Source organism: Scyliorhinus torazame, chromosome 27 (assembly GCF_047496885.1).
Source record: "Scyliorhinus torazame isolate Kashiwa2021f chromosome 27, sScyTor2.1, whole genome shotgun sequence".
Classification (NCBI taxonomy): Eukaryota; Metazoa; Chordata; class Chondrichthyes; order Carcharhiniformes; family Scyliorhinidae; genus Scyliorhinus; species Scyliorhinus torazame.
The window spans coordinates 23,989,624-24,008,611 of record NC_092733.1 but is presented as its reverse complement, the minus strand read 5'-3'; the positions used below and the strand labels follow the sequence as shown (position 1 = coordinate 24,008,611).

Sequence of the window (18,988 nt, the reverse complement as noted above, 5' to 3'; positions counted from 1 at the left end):
TTCATTAACACTACACCCTGTATGCTTCATCCGATGCCAGTGCTTATGTAGTTACATTGTATATGTTGTGTTGCCCTAATATGTATTTTCTTTTATTCCCTTTTCTTCTCATGTACTTAATGATCTGTTGAGCTGCTAGCAGAAAAATACTTTTCACTGTACCTCGGTACACGTGACAATAAACAAATCCAATCCAATCCAAAGACACCTATGTCAGACTCCTATTTATTGACTGCAGCTCAGCTTTCAACACCATTGTTCCTACGAAACTCATCTCCAAACTCTGTGGACTGGGCCTTGGCTCCTCCCTCCGTGACTGGATCCTGAACTTCCTAACCCACAAGCCACAATCAGTAAGGATAGGCAACAACACCTCCTCCACGATCATCCTCAATACCAGTGCCCCTCAAAGCTGTGTCCCCTACTATACTCCTATGACTGTGTGGCCAAATTCCCCTCCAACCCGATTTTAAAATTTGCTGATGACACCGCCGTAGTGAGTCGGATCTCAAACAATGACGAGACAGAGTACAGGAATAAGGTAGAGAATCTGGTGAACTGGTGCGACGACAATAATCTCTCCTTCAATGTCAACAAAACGAAGGAGATTGTCATCGACTTCAGGAAGTGTAGTGGAGAAAATGTCCGTCTACATCAATGGGAACGAAGTAGAAAGGATCGAGAGCTTCAGGTTTTTAGGTGCCCAGATCACCAACAGTCTGTCCTGGTCTCCCTATGCTGACACTATAGTTAAGAAAGCCCACCAACGACTCTACTTTCTCAGAAGACTAAGGAAACTTGGCATGTCATCTTATGACTCACCAACTTTTATAGATTCACCACAGAAAGCATTCTTTCTCGTATCGCAGCTTGGTATGGAGCCTGCTCTGCCCAAGACCGCAGGAAACTACAAAAGGTCATGAATGTAGCCCAATCCATCATGCAAACCAGCCTCCCATCCATTGACTCTGACTACAATTCCCACTGCCTCGGAAAGGCAGCCAGCATAATTAAGGACCCCACGCACCCCGGACAGACTCTCTTCCACCTTCTTCCGTCAGGAAAAAGATACGAAAGTTTGAGGTCACGTACCAACCAACTCAAGAACAGTTTCTTCCCTGCTGCCATCAGACTTTTGAATGGACCTACCTCGTATTAAGTTGATCTTTTCTCTACACCCTAGCTATGACTGTAACATTACATTCTGCAGTCTCTCCTTCTTTCCCTATGTACGGTATGTGTTGTCTGTACAGCATGCAAGAAACAATACTTTTCACTGTATACTAATACATGTGACAATAATAAATCAAATCAAATCAAAATATTACTTGAATAGAAACAATGTGCAGGAGTACAGGGGGTGAAAGGCAGGGGAAAAGCACTAAGTCAGAAAACTCGTTTGGAGAGCGGTGCAGAACACAATGGGCCAAATGATCTCCTTCTGCATCGCAACAATACTGTGATTACATTCCAAAAAGCACCTAATTGGCTGTAAAGCACATTGGGATGCCTGGAGGTTGTGAGAAGTGTTACAGAAGCACAACTCTGTACTTTCATATTAATAATCTCTGCTATATCGCCACATGGTGCTCCAGGATAATTAGCCCTAGTATACAAAGCATCTCCATCTAGGCAATTCCTAACATCATCCTCTGATTAATTGTACCAAATAATGTTAACGAAAAGGCAAGTAATCCGGCAATGTGGAGCTGACATGTCGTACCTTTTCTTGATTTTTTTTAGACAGTGTGTGTGATCACTGCTGGGTGGTTACATTACTTCTATTTAACGGTGTTCGCCTGGATGTTTGTGGAAGGACTGCAACTCTACCTCATGTCTATTAACCTGAGGAAAATGAGGGTGTCCAGCTCTGCCATTGTGCAGAAATACAAGATTCCATTTTGTTATTTGACCCCTGCGGCGATAGTGGCAGTTTGTGCAGTGACGCAGCCCAGTGGCTATGGGTCTCCACCCGTTCAGTGAGTATTGGATTCTCAACCCAGAAGGGGAAAAAACAGTAAAAATGGGGAACACAGAACACTGATCTGAAGTCTCTGTGTAATAATTCTCCATGTCCTATTCTTTCTCTTTTTGTACCTTCTCCGGAACATCACTAAAAACAGATTATTCTGGTCATTGCTACACTTGTTGTTTGTGGGAGCTTGCTGTGTGCAAATTGGCTACCCTGTTTCCGAATTAATAAAAAGTGATTACACTTCAAGACTAGTCTTAAGTACTTTGGGAAATACTGCGGTTGCGAAATGTGCCCAGATAAATTTATGTCCTTTCTTTTAAAAATGGCCCATAACGTTGGTGATGGCTCCTCTTCCGTTCTCACTGGTCAGGTACTCTAAGAGTCCGGTGGTAATGGCCTCCTTAATATTATGAAACCAGTTTGGGCAACATTTGTAAACTGCAGTAGATGTCGTTGAGGGCGCCGATATGTGGGAACAAAGTACATGTCCAATTTCCCTTTTGAAAGTTGGGGCTGAACTGCTTCTAAGCCTTTGAAGCAGTGCATTCCGGGTCATGGAGCTTTATGAACCTGACCATGTTTATTGCAAAGGGAACGGAGTATAAAAATAGGGAAGTCCTGCTAAAGCTGTACAAGGCACGAGTAAGACCACACCTGGATTACTGTGAACAGTTTTGGTCCCCTTATCTAAGGAAATATATACTGGCATTGGAGGCCATCCAAAGAAGGATCACTAGGTTGATGCCAGGTATGGAGGGATTTTCTTCTGAGGAGGTGGCACAGTAGTTAGCTGCCTCACAGCGCCAAGGACCCGGGTTTGATTTAGACCTTGGGTGATGTGTGGAGTTTGCAACATTGGTGTCTGCATGGGTTTCCTCCAGTGCTCCGGTTCCTCCCACAGTCCAAAGATGTGCAAGTTAGGTGGATCAGCCATGATCAATGCACGGGGTTATGGGCACAGGGCGGGGCAGTGGGCCTAGGTAGGGTGCTCTTTCGGAGGATCCGAGACTCAAAGGGCTGAATGGCCTCCTTCTGCACTGTAGGGATTCGATGGAAAGATTGGGTAGGCTGGACCTGCACTCACTGGAGTTTAGAAGAATGAGAGGTGACCTTATTGAGACATATAGGATTCTCAGGGGGCCGGACAGGGTAGATGCTGAGAGGTTGTTTCTCCTTGTGGGAGACTCTAGGTCAAGAGGGCATAATCTCAGAGAGGAAGGGGTCGCCCATTTAAGTAATAGATGAAAAGGAATTTCTTCTTTTAGAGGGTAGTAAATCTGTGGAATTCTTTACCGCAGAAAGCTGTGGAGGCTGGGTCATTAAGTATGTTCAAGGCTGAGATAGAGAGATTTTTAATCAGCAAGGGAATCAAGGGTTATGGGGATAAGGTGGGAAAGTGGAGTTGAGGGGCGGGATTCTCCAGCCTCTCAGTTGCATATTCCCTGGCAGCGGGAAGCAGCGCATCGTTCCCTGCCGGTGGGAATCTCTGGTCCCGCCGCTGGCCAATGGGGTTATCCTATTGAAGCATCCCATGCTGCCCGGGTGGGGGTACACTACCGGCGCCAGTGTACGGCCGAAGAATTCTGGCTGAGTATATCAGATCAACTGTAATCTCATTGAATGGCAGACTCGATGGGCCAAATGGCCTACTTCTGCTCCTACGTCTTATTGTCTTATGTTATAGGCTGCTGTTAAAATCTGCCTATCTTGTTCCTTTCATTACAGCTGCTGGCTACAGGAAGAAAATCAGTGGTACTTCTCTGCAGTGGTGTTACTGATAATTCTGGTAACCCTTAAAGTCTCATTCCAATTTTTAGTACTGTCGCATTGTTCTCTCTCTCATCTTTTACTCTTTTCACAACCAAGCTGAACATAGATGCAGCTATCAGACTGATGTTCCTCCAACCGTTGCTCAGTTATGTGCTGTGGCTGAATCAGTTGTGCTTGAGTCTGAGTCCAGAGTTCAAGTCCAACGCCAGGACTTGAACACAAAAATCAAGGCTGACACTCCAGTGCAGTACTGAGGAAGTGCTTCAATGTCGGAAATGTTGTCTCTCCCAGATGAGGTATTAAACCAAATGGATAAATTTGGTAAACCCAGATGGATGTAAAAGATCCTGTGGCTTCGACCTCAATGAGGAGCAGTGGAGTTTTCTGTGGTGTCAACAATATTTGTCCCTTAACCAATGCGAATAAAATAGATTGGACTGTTATTAATGTGGTACCTTGCTGCGTGCAAATTGGCAGCCCTGTTTCCAACTGTATAATAGTGATTCAAAAGTACTTGGCTGTGAAGTGCTTTGGTTACATAAATGCAAGTCTTTCTTTTTTTCATTGTATGCTGTGGATGTCCTGCTATGTTACCATCCAGGGAAGTGGTGGCACAGTGGTATTGTTGCTGGACAAGTAATCCAGAGACCTAAGGTAATGCTCTGGGAACTCGGGTTTGAATCCCACTGTGACAGATGGTGAAATTGGAATTCAATAAAAATCTTGAATTCAAAGTCTAATGATAACCATGAAACCATTGTCGTAAAAAAAACCATCTGGTTCAGTGATGCGACCATCAATTCACTCGAAGACACGTGGAGAAGTAAACCGTGGTTTTAATCAGCTTAGAACTGAGCCAGCCTGTGACCGGTACAACACTGAAGGCGGCCCCGCAGGTCAGCAGCTCTTATACTTCCTGTAAAGGGAGTGGAGCCATGGGCGGAGCCCGTACATGCCCCAACATATCCCCTGTGGGTGGAGCCACACAATGGCCCATAGGTAGAGCCCACAGGGTTAATAACATAACACAGTGCACTGGTGAATTATCAGTAATTATACATTCACCACATTCAGTAATGTCCTTTAGGGAAGGAAATCTGTCGTCCTTACCTACATGTGACTCCACAACCACAGCAATGTGGTTGACTCTTAAATACCCTCTAAAATGGCATAGCAAGCCATTGAGTTCAAGGGTAATTAGGATGGGCAATAAATGCTGGCCCAGACAGCGACACCCACATCCCATGAACAAATGTTTTAAAATTGTAAACAAATCTAGCTTTTCAGAGATGATGGATGTCATCGCAGTATACGAGAGGTTAATTTAGGCAAAAAAGGGGCAAGAGAATGCTGGATGACTCAATCTTGAACATAATGAAGACATAGATGAACGGTTTCAGCAATGATGGGGGCAGTGGGGGGGAAGAGTGATAAGGGCATAAACCAACCATGAAAATGTGAGTTGATAAACTCAGCACAAGTGAAACATGATGCACTCCATCAGAAACACTACCATTTCAAGGAGGAGAGCCAAAAATGGTGGATTTTGGATGGGCTGGTGATGAGTTGGAGGAAATTTGTATCAGCTGTCAGTAAACATATGAGACAATCTGGAGGTGGAGGGAAAGAGTTTGGTGTCTTTGATGTGACCCCTTCTTTGTAGACGATGACATCCAAGAGGGAGCATGTAAATGGTGAGTTGGGGAAATAAAGATGATCTCTGAGAGCACATAAATGCTGCTGGAAAGCACTGTTGAGGATATGCTATTTCTGATTAGGACTCGCAAATTAGCGCTAACTTTATCTGATAGGGTTTTTCACAGTAACTTCATTGAAGCCTACTTGTGACAATAAGCTATTATTATTATTATTCATAAGCCATTCTGTACATAGCATTTCAGGATATGGTAGCAAAGCGGTTATGTTAATGGGCTAGCAAGCTAGAATTTTGGACCAACATCCTGGTGACATGAGTCCAAAGCTCAGTGGCGAATAGAAATTAAATTAATTAGATATATCTGGAATTTTAAAAACTAGTAACAGTGACTGCGAATCTCCTGGATTGTTCTAATCCATCTGGTTTAATAATGCTCTTATGGAGAAGGAAGTCTGCCATCTTTACCCATTCTGGCCTATTTGCGACTCCAGTCCTCTGAAATTGCAAAGCAAACCACTCAGTTGTATTTAGGAAGGTGACTCACCATGCCCTTCTCAAGAGCAATAAATACTGGCTTGGACAATGATGCCACAAATGAAAGAATTTAAAAAACTATCTGCCCCCAACAGGTACTAGCTTGAGACCAAACAAAATTTCACACTAATTTCAAAGTCTTCCCACTAGGCATTTTGGGTTGCTATAATTCCCACTGTATTTTAGGTGTGCTCCACATGTCAGTTCTCTGGGGCGGGATTCTCCAATAATGGGGCTGTGTCCCCACTCCAGCGTGAAAATGCGGGCGAATCACTCTGGACTTTCCCGAAGAAAATCCAAAGTGATTCTCCTACCTGGAGGGGGCTAGCAGGGCCCCGGAGTAGTCCTCGCAGCTCTGGCTGCCGAAATGGGGCCCTGCACTTCCAGTCGGGGGTACGCGCGTGTGCACGGAGGTGGCCTTCACCGGCCGCCCCGCGCGACATGACGGACCCGCCCCACGGATGGGCACCAAAAGGATAGGTCCCTCCCCCCGGTATCACGCGTGCCCGCGAATCAGTGGCTCCCGATCGATAGCCTGGCCGTCTGTGAGGCCGCCCCCCCGCCCGGTGAAAGATCCCCCCCGCCCCCAACCAGGGCGTGCCGCGGACTGAATCCGCAGCCACCACGCCGAGTTCCCAACAGGTGGGACCATGAGAGAACCGCGCCGTCGGGAACTTGGCCAGTTACACTTGGAGAATCGCCGCGGGGGCCTCTGTCAATGGCCCCCTACCCATGCCGCGTAGACCGCGCGTGCACGATTGGCGGCGATTCTCCGCCCCCGCGCCTATCGCGATTTCTGCGTGGATGCTTGGAGAATCCTGCACCTGGTGTTTCACGTATGCTGGAAAAGTTGGCTGCTTATACTAAAATCAAGATTTTCCAATTGCCCTGCAGGTCAATATGATCCTATTCGCTAAAACATTCTGGATATTGAATGAACAACTTTCTAAGCGCAATATTGAAGTATCAAAGATCAAAGACACCAGGTGAGTGTTGTGCTGCAATAACATAAATTGTCCCAAGTCTAAAAAGGAAATTCAAGGGCAGCACGGTGGCGCAGTAGTTAGCACTGGAAATGAGGCATTGAGGACCTGGGTTCGAAGCCCAGCCCTGGGTCACTGTCTGTGTGGTGTTTGCACATTCTCCCCGTGTCTGCGTGGGTTTCACCCCCACAACCGAAAAGATGTGCAGGATAGGTGGATTGGACATGCTAAAATTGCCCCTTAATTGGAAAAATAATAATTGGGTATTCTAAATTTTAAAAAAAAATAAGAAAGAAATTCATCTGGAGAAGATACCGTTTTACACTTTGTTTACTCTCTTTTCCAAAAAGTGTGTCTTGGTACTTTTCCCAAAGCAAAGCATTCCTTAATTTCAAGTTGATTTTCCTATGAAATTTTAAATGTGCTGTGTTATGGGCCAGGGTTTAGAGAACCGCAAAGTGTATCATGGAGTTCACCTGACCCACAACTTTTAATAGATTGTGGTATGGGGAGCACACGGCCCACTCTACAGGTGTGGTACAGCAGAAATGAAAAGTATTTTTTAAAGCAAAACAATGTTTATTCTATGAACTCAAGTTAACCTTTTTAAAACATACAGTGAACATCATAGCAGCCATTAATTCAAATACAACCCCCAAAGAATACAACACTAAGTAATCCTTTAAGCTTTCCTTTTAACATCCATAAGACTTAAAAACAAAACCTTTAACAGAAGCACATCAGGTTTAACTTCACTACTGAGAAGTTACCACGTTGAAATCAGCAAATGGACATTCATAAGCTTGCAGAGATTCACACACATCCTGCTGTGATTGCAGCTTCTCCAAAACTAAAATGAAACCAAACCCACCCTGCAGCAAAAAGTCGAAAGCGAAAGTAAAAATCTGACAGACAGCCCAGATCCACCCACTCCGACATCACTGCAGTAATAAACACCCATTTCTTAAAGGTACTCTCACTACAGCTATTTATATACACACCCATTTATAAACACCCATTTCTTAAAGGTACTCTCACATGACACCTCCCCCCACCCCCCCCAAGAAAAAAAAATAAACCACCAACGTCAAGATGGTTTCATTTTTCACCTTTTCACTATCCTTTAAGAAATGCACACAGTAAATATACTTTATCATTTTAAAAAAACAACACACGCAAACAGGTATAATATAGTCCATTTTTTTTGCTTCTTCCTCCAACTGGAATCCTTCTCAATTGACAGTCTCTTTGAACAAGAAGGTCTCTGCACGATCCATCTATTTCTCTACGCCTCGGCATTTCTCTTTAAAGTCAGATACTTTAGTTCAATCTGATCACAGAGTCCCTTGTAATTCTCCAACACATGAGCATTGGTTATCACAGCTTTCGGGCAGTCGAATGCCTGTTGAACGTCCGCTGTCCACTGAAATTTTTGATGTTTCTTCAGCAAGTCCATCAGTGGAGCAACCACGCAACAAAATTTTTTCACAAATGATTGATCAAGTCCACTCATGCCAAGGGATTGCATTATTTCCCTTTGTGTCGAGGGTATCGGAAACTCCTCAATAACCTTTGGTTTCACATCCCGTGTGACCATTCGGCCCTGCCCGATTGTATGGCCAAGGAAAGTGACTTGGGCTTTTCCAAGTTCACTTTTGGCTATGTTTATCAGCAAACACGGCACCTGAAGTCGATCGAATAACTCCATCAGATGTTTTAAACGTTCTTTCCATGTCTGGCTGAAAATTACCAGATCGTAGATGTATACCGCACAATTGGGTAATCCTGAAACGACTTTGTTAGTTAACCGTTGAAATGTGGCTGGGGCGTTTATCATTCTTAATGGCATAACTTTGAATTGGTACATACCATCTGGAGTCACAAAAGCTGAAATCTCCTTCGCCCTTTCGGACAAAGATACCTGCCAGTAACCTTTAAGTAAATCCAGTTTGGAAATAAAAGCTGATTGTCCCACTTTCTCAATGCAGTCCTCCAAAAGTGGGATAGGATAAGAGTCCGTTCTTGTAACTGCATTAACCTTTCTATAGTCCACACACAACTGTTGGGTCCCCTCCGGTTTAGGTACCATCATGATGGGTGAGCTCCATTGACTGCAACCCACTTCAATTATGCCATTTTTAAGCATACTCTCAATCTCTTTGTTAACCTGTGCCAATTTTAAAGGGTTAAGTCTGAATAGATGCTGTTTGATTGGAACAGCATTTCCCACATCTACATCATGTATAGCCATTTTAGTACTTCCCAGCTTATCTCTACAAACTTGCCCATGTGATTTCAATAACTCTTTCAGGTCAGTTTGTTATTCTACCCTATCCCCCCCGCTGACGTTTAATTCCCCACGAAGAAGTCGATGAATGGTTGCCAGCTTCGGGTAAACCCTGACAAAGATCCTCTCAAGGCGAACTTAATTTTTTCCAGACCAAGAAAGCACGACATGTCCGAGAGCCATACTTCGGTCTTCGGGGGCTTTGAGTCCCTCCATGCCAGCAGTATGCGTCGCCGGGCTACCAGGGAAGCAAAGGCCAAGACGTCGGCCTCATTCTCCTCCTGGACCCCCGGGTCTTCCGAGACCCCAAACATTGCCACTACTGGACTCATCACCACCCTAGTTTTCAGTACCGGGGACATGACATCCGCAAATCCCTCCCAGTATCTCCTAAGCTTTGGACATGCCCAAAACATGTGGACGTGATTCGCTGGTCCCCCCGCGCATCTAGCACACTTGTCTTCCACCCCAAAAAATTTGCTCATCTGGGCCACCGTCATGTGGGCCCGGTGAACGACCTTGAACTGCATCAGGCTGAGCCTAGCACATGTTGCAGTTGAATTTACCCTACTCAAGGCTTCCGCCCATACCCCGTCCTCCATCTCCTCGCCGAGCTCCTCCTCCCACTTGAGCTTCAGTCCCCCTGTCTGGGACTCCTCCCCTTTCATGAGTTCTTGGCAAATATCCGAGACTTTCCCCTCTCCTACCTCTCCCCCGGAAACTACTCTATCCTGGATCCCATTTGGTGGGAGGCGTGGGAAGGATGGGACCTGTCTGCGTATGAAGTCACGTGCTTGCAAGTACCTAAAGTCATTCCCCCTTACTAGTCGGAATTTCTCCTCCAAGGCCCTCATGCTCGCGAAGCTCCCCCCCAAGAACATATCGCCCATCCTCCCACCCCCGCCACGCTCGGAATCCACCGTCCATGCTCCCGTGGGCGAATCGGTGGTTGTCGCATAATGGAGACCAGACCGATGCTCCCACCTCCCCTACATGTTTCCTCCACTGGCCCCAGATCCACAGGGCTGCCACCATTACCGGGCTGGTGGAGTACCTGGTCAGCGGGAGCGGTAGGGGGGCCGTGACCAGGGCTGCCAAACTGGTGCCCCTGCACGAAGCCGCCTCCACTCACCCCCAAATAGACCCCGATCCCACCATCCAACTCCTTACCAGGCTATGTTGGCCGCCCAGTAGTAGTTGCTCAGGTTTGGCAGCGCCAGCCCCCCCTCTCTACAGTTCCTCTCAAGCATCGCTTTCTTCACCCGCGGGGACTTTCCCGCCCAGACAAAGGCCATAATAATCTTGTTGACCCTTTTGAAGAAGGACCGCGGGATGAAAATCGGGAGGCATTGAAAAATAAACAGGAATCTTGGGAGGATTGTCATCTTTATCGTCTGCACTCTTCCCACAAGTGATAGCGGGAGTGCATCCCATCTCCGAAACTCACTCTTCATTTGTTCCACCACCCTAGTCAAATTTAGCCTGCGCAGCCTGCCCCAGTCTCGCGCCACCTGTATCCCCAAGTATCGGAAACTTTTTCCGACCAACCTAAATGGCAGCCCCTTCAACCTATTCTCCTGGCCCCTCGCCTGTACTACAAACATCTCGCTCTTAGCCATGTTCAGTTTGTACCCTGAAAACCAGCCAAATTCTCTCAATATTCCCAGTATACTGTCCATCCCGGCCAGTGGGTCCGATACGTACAAGAGCAGGTCGTCTGCGTAAAGCGAGACCCTGTGTTCCACCCCTCCCCTAATCATTCCCTTCCACCCCATCGCCGCTCTCAGGGCAATCGCCAGAGGTTCTATAGCCAGTGCGAACAGCAACGGGGAGCGTGGACATCCCTGTCTGGTCCCCCGGTGTAGTCTAAAATATTCTGATGTTGTCTTATTCGTCCTTACGCTAGCTTTTGGGGCCTGGTACAATAGTCTGACCCAGTCGACAAAGCCCTCACCGAACCCGACCCATCCGAGTACCTCCCACAAATAGTCCCACTCCACCCGGTCAAAGGCCTTCTCGGCGTCCATTGCCATCACTGCCTCTACCTCTCTGCCCTCCGGGGGCACCATGATCACGTTGAGTAGTCTTCTTAAGTTGGCTACCAGCTGTCTGCCTTTAACAAATCCTGTTTGGTCTTCCCCGATCACTACCGGGATACTGTCCTCAATTCTAAGCGCCAAAACCTTAGCCAGAAGCTTGGCGCGACGTTGATCAGGAAATTGGCCTGTATGACCCACACGCTTCCGGGTCTTTATCCCATTTCAATATGAGCGAGATGGGAGCCTGTGACATCGTCGGAGGTAGAATCCTTCTGTCCCGCGCCTCGTTAAATACCCTGGTCAGCACCGGCCCCACTATCTCCGAGAACTTTTTGTAGAACTCCACTGGATATCCATCCGGCCCCGGGGATTTACCCGACTGCATGGCCTTCAACCCTCCCAGTACTTCCTCAGCTCTAATCAGGGCCCCCAGTCCGTCTACTAGCCCCCTGCGCACTTTTGGGAAGGTCAGTCCGTCTAAGAAGCGCTTCATCTCCTCCGGCTCCTCAGGGGGTTCCGAGATATAGAGCTTGCTATAGAACTTCTGACACACCTTGTTCAGTCCTGACGGGTCATCCACTCTGTTCCCCATACCGTCAACTACCCTGCCTATTTCTCTGGCCGCCTCCTTCCTCCTGAGTTGCTGCGCAAGCATTCTGCTAGCTTTCTCCCCATGCTAATATACCACCCCTTTTGCCTTTCTGAGTTGTTCCACGGCTTTGCTCGTGGACAGCACTCCCAGCTCGGCCTGCAGTCTCCGCCTATCTCTAAGTAGGTCCTCCCTCGGGGCCTCTGCGTATTCCCTGTCTGTCCGGTGAATCTCCTTGACCAGTCTGTCCATTTCCGCTCTGTCCGTTTTATCGCTTTGGGCCCGGATCGAAATCAGCTCTTACCACCGCCTTCAGCGCCTCCCACAGGGTCACTGCTGAGACTTCCTCTGTGTCATTAACCTGCAGGTAGTTCTGCATGCACTTCCGTAATCTCTCGCACACCCCCTCATCTGCTAGCAACCTCCATTGCGGGCATTGGTAACTCACTTTGCAGACCTACAGGTCAACCCAGTGTGGGGCATGATCCGAGATGGTGATCGCCGAGTACTTCGTATTTTGTACCCCGCCTATACAGTCCCTGCTCATGATGAAGAAATCGATTCTGAAATATACTTTGTGAACATGCGTCGGCCGTCTGGCTCTCCATGGGTTCATCCCCCAACTGCTCCATGAACCCCCTCAGTTCCCTTGCCATCGCTGGGAGCCTACCCGTTCTGGAGCATGACCGGTCTAGTCCGGGGTCGAGGACCGTGTTGAAATCATCCCCATTATCAGCTTGCGTGAATCTAAGTCCGGGATTTTCCCCAGCACCCTTTTAATGAAGTCAGCATCATCCCAATTTGGAGCATATACATTCACCAGGACTACCCTCACCCCCTCAAGCCTACCACGGACCATAAGAAATCTACCACCACCATCTGCAATTGTGCCCTCCACCTCAAATTGAACCCGTTTATTGATCATGATTGCCACCCCCCTGGACTTAGAGTCTAAACCCGAGTGGAAGACCTGGCTAATCCAGCCCTTCCTTAGTCTGGTCTGGTCAGTCACTCTCAGATGTGTCTCCTGCAGCATGATCACATCCGCCTTTAGAGCCCGTAAATGCACGAACACGCGCCTTCTTGACTGGCCCGTTTAATCCTCTGACATTCCAGGTGATCAGCCTGGTTGGAGGGCACCAGTCCCCCCCCCCCCCCCCCGTGCCGGTCAACCATAACCCTTCTTGGGCCCACCCCCAGCCCATGTGTCGCGCCCCTCCCGGTTCGCCTCCTGGCAGTTCCCACCCCCGACCTTCTCTCTGTTACCTAATTTAGATCCCTCCCATGTCAGCAGAATAGCTTCCCCTCCCTCCCCCCCTAGCAACAACAACGCTCTGAAATCCGACCCCCGCCATACGCTGGCTGTATGCATACCCCCCACCGCTTGCTCCAGCTCCTTGATCTTTTTGCCCTGGACCTCTAGTCTTTGGTCCACTTGCTCCATCGCTTTCTGAAGCGGTTCTAAGTTATCCCGCTTCATCTCTTCAAAACTTCCTTTTAGAACCTGCAGCATAATGTCCAGCGCTGCTTGGATCGTCTGGTACATCAGCCATCTTTGATCCCGGGTACGCTCCCACACCACTTTGTCTCTGCCCTTTCTTTTCCTGCTTTTGCTGCTTTCTGCTCTTCTTTATTTCCATGCAGCTCCGCACGTTTAACTCAGTAAAATTTTGGCCGTCTTTTCTAGCGCTCAAAAGTTCCAAAAAGTCAGGAAACCAGGTCTCAAAATCCGGCCGGAGTGAGAGCCACCGAATGCGAGGCTCACTCCCTCATCGCCGCCACTGGAAGTTCCTGATGCCACCTTTCTAACGCTCCCTGCGATTCTGGATGTTATACAGTTGATTCAAAGTGTTTTATTCCTAAGCTATCCATAACTTCTTTGAATAACCTTGAGGTAAAATTTGATCCTTGATCAGATTGTATTTCTGTGGGTGGTCCATATCTAGTAAAGAATTTAGTAACTCCTCCACAATCTTTTTCGCTGTAATATTACATACTGGAATGGCCTCTGGAAACCTAATAGACACATCCATTATAGTCAAAATATATTGATGCACACTTTTCATTTTAGGAAGCGGTCCTACGCAATCAATTAGGACCCCTGTAAAAGGTTCCTCAAATGCTGGAATGGGTATTAAGGGTGCTGATTTTATCACTGCTTGAGGTTTCCCTATCACTTGACATGTGTGACATGATTGACAAAATTTAACTACATCTTTATGCAGTCCAGGCCAATAAAAATGTTTTTGGATTTTAGCTTGAGTTTTCCTTATTCCCAAATGACCTCCCACTGGTAACTCATGTGCAACTTGCAACACTTCCTTTCTATACCCTACCGGCAATACTACTTGATGAACTTCTGCCCACTTTTCATCCGACTGCATATGTAAAGGTCTCCATTTTCTCATCAAGACATCACTTTTACGGTAATAACAGTCTGGTATACACTCAGATTCCTCTTCCGTGTATGCTTTCTGATACATCCGTTTTATTACCACATCTTTCTGTTGTAACTCCACCAATTTTCCTGAACTAAAACTATCCGCCTCATCCTCCACCTGTTCTTGTTCTTTTTCATCCACCTGATCAAAAATCGTTTCTGATAATTGTACTTCAACGTCATCTTCACTCTTTGATTTCTCCTCATGTCTTAACATGTGACTTTGCGACCTTGTTACTACACAATCCGGAAAAATCCCAGGATATTCGTCCTTCAACACTTCAGTTGTCTGATTTTCCACTGGCTTATCGACCACAGTAGGCATCACTCCCACCTGCAATCCAGCTATATCATTACCCAAGATAAACTGTATTCCTGGACAAGATAGTATCTTTATTACTCCTACTACCACTTCACCACTCTTCACTGGACTTTCCAACCTTACCTTATATAATGGAACACTACTCTCACCCTGAATTCCACATATTGCCACCTTTTCTGGCAATATTCTTCCCAAACTACATAACTCCTCATCTCTTACCATTAAAGATTGACTAGCTCCCGTATCTCGAAAAATTGTGACTTCTTTACCTGCTCCTCCTGATACACATGAGTAAACTTTACCCACACAAGTTAATTCTTTAAAGAGATCTGGCACCTTCTTATCAATCACCTCTTGATCAGGCTGTACAATCTTTTGCACCTCCTTCGCTTCACTTGGGCTTTCCTTTACCGCTTCAACAAACCCCACTGTCTTATCCTGTTTTACCATATCAGCCTTCTCAGTGCTTTTCTTCAACCACCAACACTGTGACTTTACATAGCCTATTTATTACAGTGAAAACATTTGAAATTTTTCATGTGTCTTCCACCCTCCTGGATTTCTTTTTTAATCTGAGGTACACTGTTCTTATTATCTCCCATTAGATCACCTTTACCACTTGAGTATTTCTCATGACCCTCACAGGCTAAAACTGATGTCGGAAACCAAGCTTTGATTTATGAACTAATTCATAATCAACTGCCATTTCTGCTGCTAACCTCGCAGTTTTAACCCTCTGCTCTTCCACATGAGTTCTCACTACATCAGGAATTGAATTTTTAAACTCCTCCAAAAGTATAATTTCTCTGAGAGCTTCATACATTTGGTCTATTTTCAAAGCCCTTATCTACCTATCAAAATTATTCTGTTTGATCCTTTCAAACTCCATGTATGTTTGACCAAATTTTTTCCTTACATTTCTAAACCTTTGTCTGTCAGCTTCAGGCACTAGTTCATCTGCACCCAAGATGGATTTTTTCACCTCCTCATACGTCCGAGATACCTCCTCCGGTAGTGATGCAAACACTTCACCAGCCCTACCTATCAGCTTTGTTTGAATCAGTAATACCCACATGTCCTGTGGCCATTTCATTTGTTTAGCTACCTTCTCAACTGAAATGAAAAAGGCTTCTACCTCCTTCTCATCAAACCTTGGCAATGCTTGGATATATTTAAATAGATCCCACCAAGCCTTCGACTATGATGCTCTTTCTCACTATCCTCATCACTATCATCCAACTGCACGTTTCCCTTTATGCCTGCCAATTTTAACTGACTGTCACGTTTCATGGCCATATTATGAAGTTCAAACTCTCTCTCTTTATCTTTTTCCCTGATCTGTATCTCCCTTTCTCTTTCTTTTTCCTCTCCATCTCTTTCTTTTTCCTCTCCATCTCTTTCTTTTTCCTCTGTTACCACGTTGAAATCAGCAAATGGACATTCATAAGCTTGCAGAGATTCACACACATCCTGCTGTGATTGCAGCTTCTCCAAAACTAAAATGAAACCAAACCCACCCTGCAGCAAAAAGCCTAAAGCGAAAGTAAAAAGCGGACAGACAGCCCAGCTCCACCCACTCTCTGACATCACTGCAGTAATAAATACCCATTCCTTAAAGGTACTATCACTACAGCTATTTATATACACACCCATTTATGAACGCCCATTTCTTAAAGGTACACTCACATGACAGCTGTTTATCGAACCATGCAACATAGGTCACTATTTGGTCCATCATGTCTGTGCTGGATCTCTGTTAAGAGCGATCTTGTTAGTACTAATCCACTGCTCTTTCCCCAAAGCCCAGAAAGTTATTTTCATCCCTTTTTTAAGTATTTGTTCAATTCCCCTTTGAAAGTTATTGCTGAATCTGCTCCCACCGCCCTTTCAGGCTGCGCATTCTAGATCACTGAAACTTGTTGCATTACAACACCGCATACTCATCCCTCACTGGCATTTTTGCATCAAATATGTTAGATCTGTGTCCTAGGTAACCTATCACAAGTATTGCAAGTTACTGTACAGAGAGCAGGATCAATGTAACTTAAAGGTTTCATCACCAGTACTAGAGTGCAGGAGCAATGGTGAATAGAAGGTAATATCGGAGAAGTCAAGTGGTGGGTCTGGATTATCGGACAGGATGATTTGTGAGACTGAAATTATTAATATTTAACATTCAAACTCATGAGCATACTTTATTTAATGCATTCATATTGCATAAAGTCCTTAATAGATGTGCTTTTGTTTTCTTGCAGAATACTAACATTTAAAATCCTCATACAAGTGCTTATCCTGGGATGTCCCTGGATTATTGGATTTTTTAATAACGAAATACTGGAATATGTATTTGATATACTCGTATCCCTCCAGGGCTTCCTAATGTTCCTTCTCCTATGTGTTTTTAGTGCTGAGGTACAGTGATATAAGATTGTGGGTATTGCATGTGACAGTCTAATGTTACGTTAAACTATGCTCGGAGTAGTGTGAGATTACATCCATAGAATCCCTACAATGCACAAGAAGGAGGCCATTTGGCTGACCCTCTGAAACAGCGTCTTACCTAGTCCCACTCCCCCGCCCTATCCCTGTAACCCCACATAACTTGCACATCTTTGGACACTAAGCATAGCCAATCCACCTGACCTGCTCATCTTTGGACTGTGGGAGAAAACCAGAGCATCCAGAGGAAATCTATGCAGACACGGAGGAGAAAATGCAAACTGGGATCAAATCAGAGTTCCTGGCGCTGTGGGGCAGCAGTGATAACCACTGTGCACATATTACAAAATGTCATGTATCACAAAGGACACTGAAGAAAGTGCAAAAGTTGTTGCTGACAACAATGAAGTTAAGGCTCGGGCTCCATTTTCGAGAAAATAGAAGACTGAGAGGTGATCACTTCAGAGACCTTTGGGGTTCAAGAGGTAGACGTGGAGATGTTTCCACTTGTGAGGATACCATAGCTAGGCGATGTAAATATGTGCAGTTGTGCGGAGGATAGGCAGGAGCTGTTTTTCTGAGTCTGATTCTCAGCAGAGCTTTACTTTAAAGGCAGCCATACTATGCCTGCCATTAGAGTGCTTGAAGTTAACAGAGTGTCTGAAACAGGGAGTATTTCATTCTCAGCATTAATATCCTTCCAACTTAAACAGGAGTAGGTGAGGAAAAAAGAAAGTATAATTTCTGATTCATAAATATACTACTCAGCAGCAAAGTGGAACTTTACTAGTCAGCAGTGGGAGCATCACTCTGAAAATTTGCTTGTTTTTGTCCCCCCAAAGGTGAGGCAGGAGTGCAAGAACTGGTTTATAAGAACTGCACAGAGACACGACACAGCCATCTCATCAGTTTGCCCTACTCCCAACAATACTGAATCAGGCGTGTGGGTAAGTCTTTTCAGCAGTTCCAGCTGCACTGGATTTGAGTACTGAATGGCTTAAAGACTGCAAGCATCCATTAATGGATCTTCCTGAAACATAGCCTACAGACAGCGAGACAGACCTTTGCGTAAGTAAGATACACTGCCCACATATCGCAGTCTAGCACAATGAGAGGTCGCAGAACAGACCTAATTGTCCTACTTGTCTTGGCATTCCATCCGTTGCTGCATCTATATCTGGGAAACTAAGCAGAGCGAAGATCGTCACATTAATTTTTATTTAATTTTTTTTCCAGAGGGAAGATACAGCATGAGTTATTGAATGGCAATTTGCTTCAGGATTCAACCACTTTTCGTCCAGGATCAAGCAAATAATAAGTTATTTGAAGCAGATATTTTAAATGCTGATTTCTTAAGATGTTTATTGTCTGAAATTGATATTAATGGCACCTGAACTTAGGGCGCATATAGAAATTAAACGTGTGATTTATTTTTTCCATTAGCTTCAAGTAGGTGTGAACCTCACTGAGGACAGGATTTTCTGATCCCTCCCACCAGTGGGATCTTCCGGTCCCGCTGAAGGTAAACCTCATTTCGTACTTCCTGGCGACAGAACGGGCGAGGCACACAAACCATTGGCACGGCTGGAAGATCCGGCTGGCGGCTAATGGCAAGCTGCCTCTGCCGGGAGGGGGAGCCAGAAATTCCCTCTCTGAGATGAGATTAATTTCTATAATTTCCTGTACTTTGCTATGATGTGTCGCTGTTGAGGACAAATCACCAGAGTCCATCTAGTTCCTAAAGATAAAAGACAAAGTTCACCATCTCCAGCAGGCCCGAGCCCAGGGCCCACCCAAGACAGCCACCAATCCCACCCCTAAGACGAGGCACAGAAAAACCCTCAGTCCTAGTCAGATCCCTACCCCTCCCCCATAAACTTGGAAAAAAACTTTCCAGAGACACACCATCCTCTCTCCCTTTCCCCCTACCAGACAAATAAGTTAGGCTCACTG

At 45.8% G+C, this 18,988-nt stretch overlaps 1 long non-coding RNA gene across 1 annotated transcript; it reads left to right on the top strand.

The window, feature by feature from the left end:
* Positions 1-16,859: 16,859 nt before the first annotated feature.
* LOC140403396 (uncharacterized) lies at positions 16,860-18,711 on the top strand. Its single transcript, XR_011938296.1, has 3 exons — positions 16,860-17,008; positions 17,878-17,982; positions 18,272-18,711. It is a non-coding gene; the product is annotated as an uncharacterized lncRNA (long non-coding RNA).
* Positions 18,712-18,988: the final 277 nt, after the last annotated feature.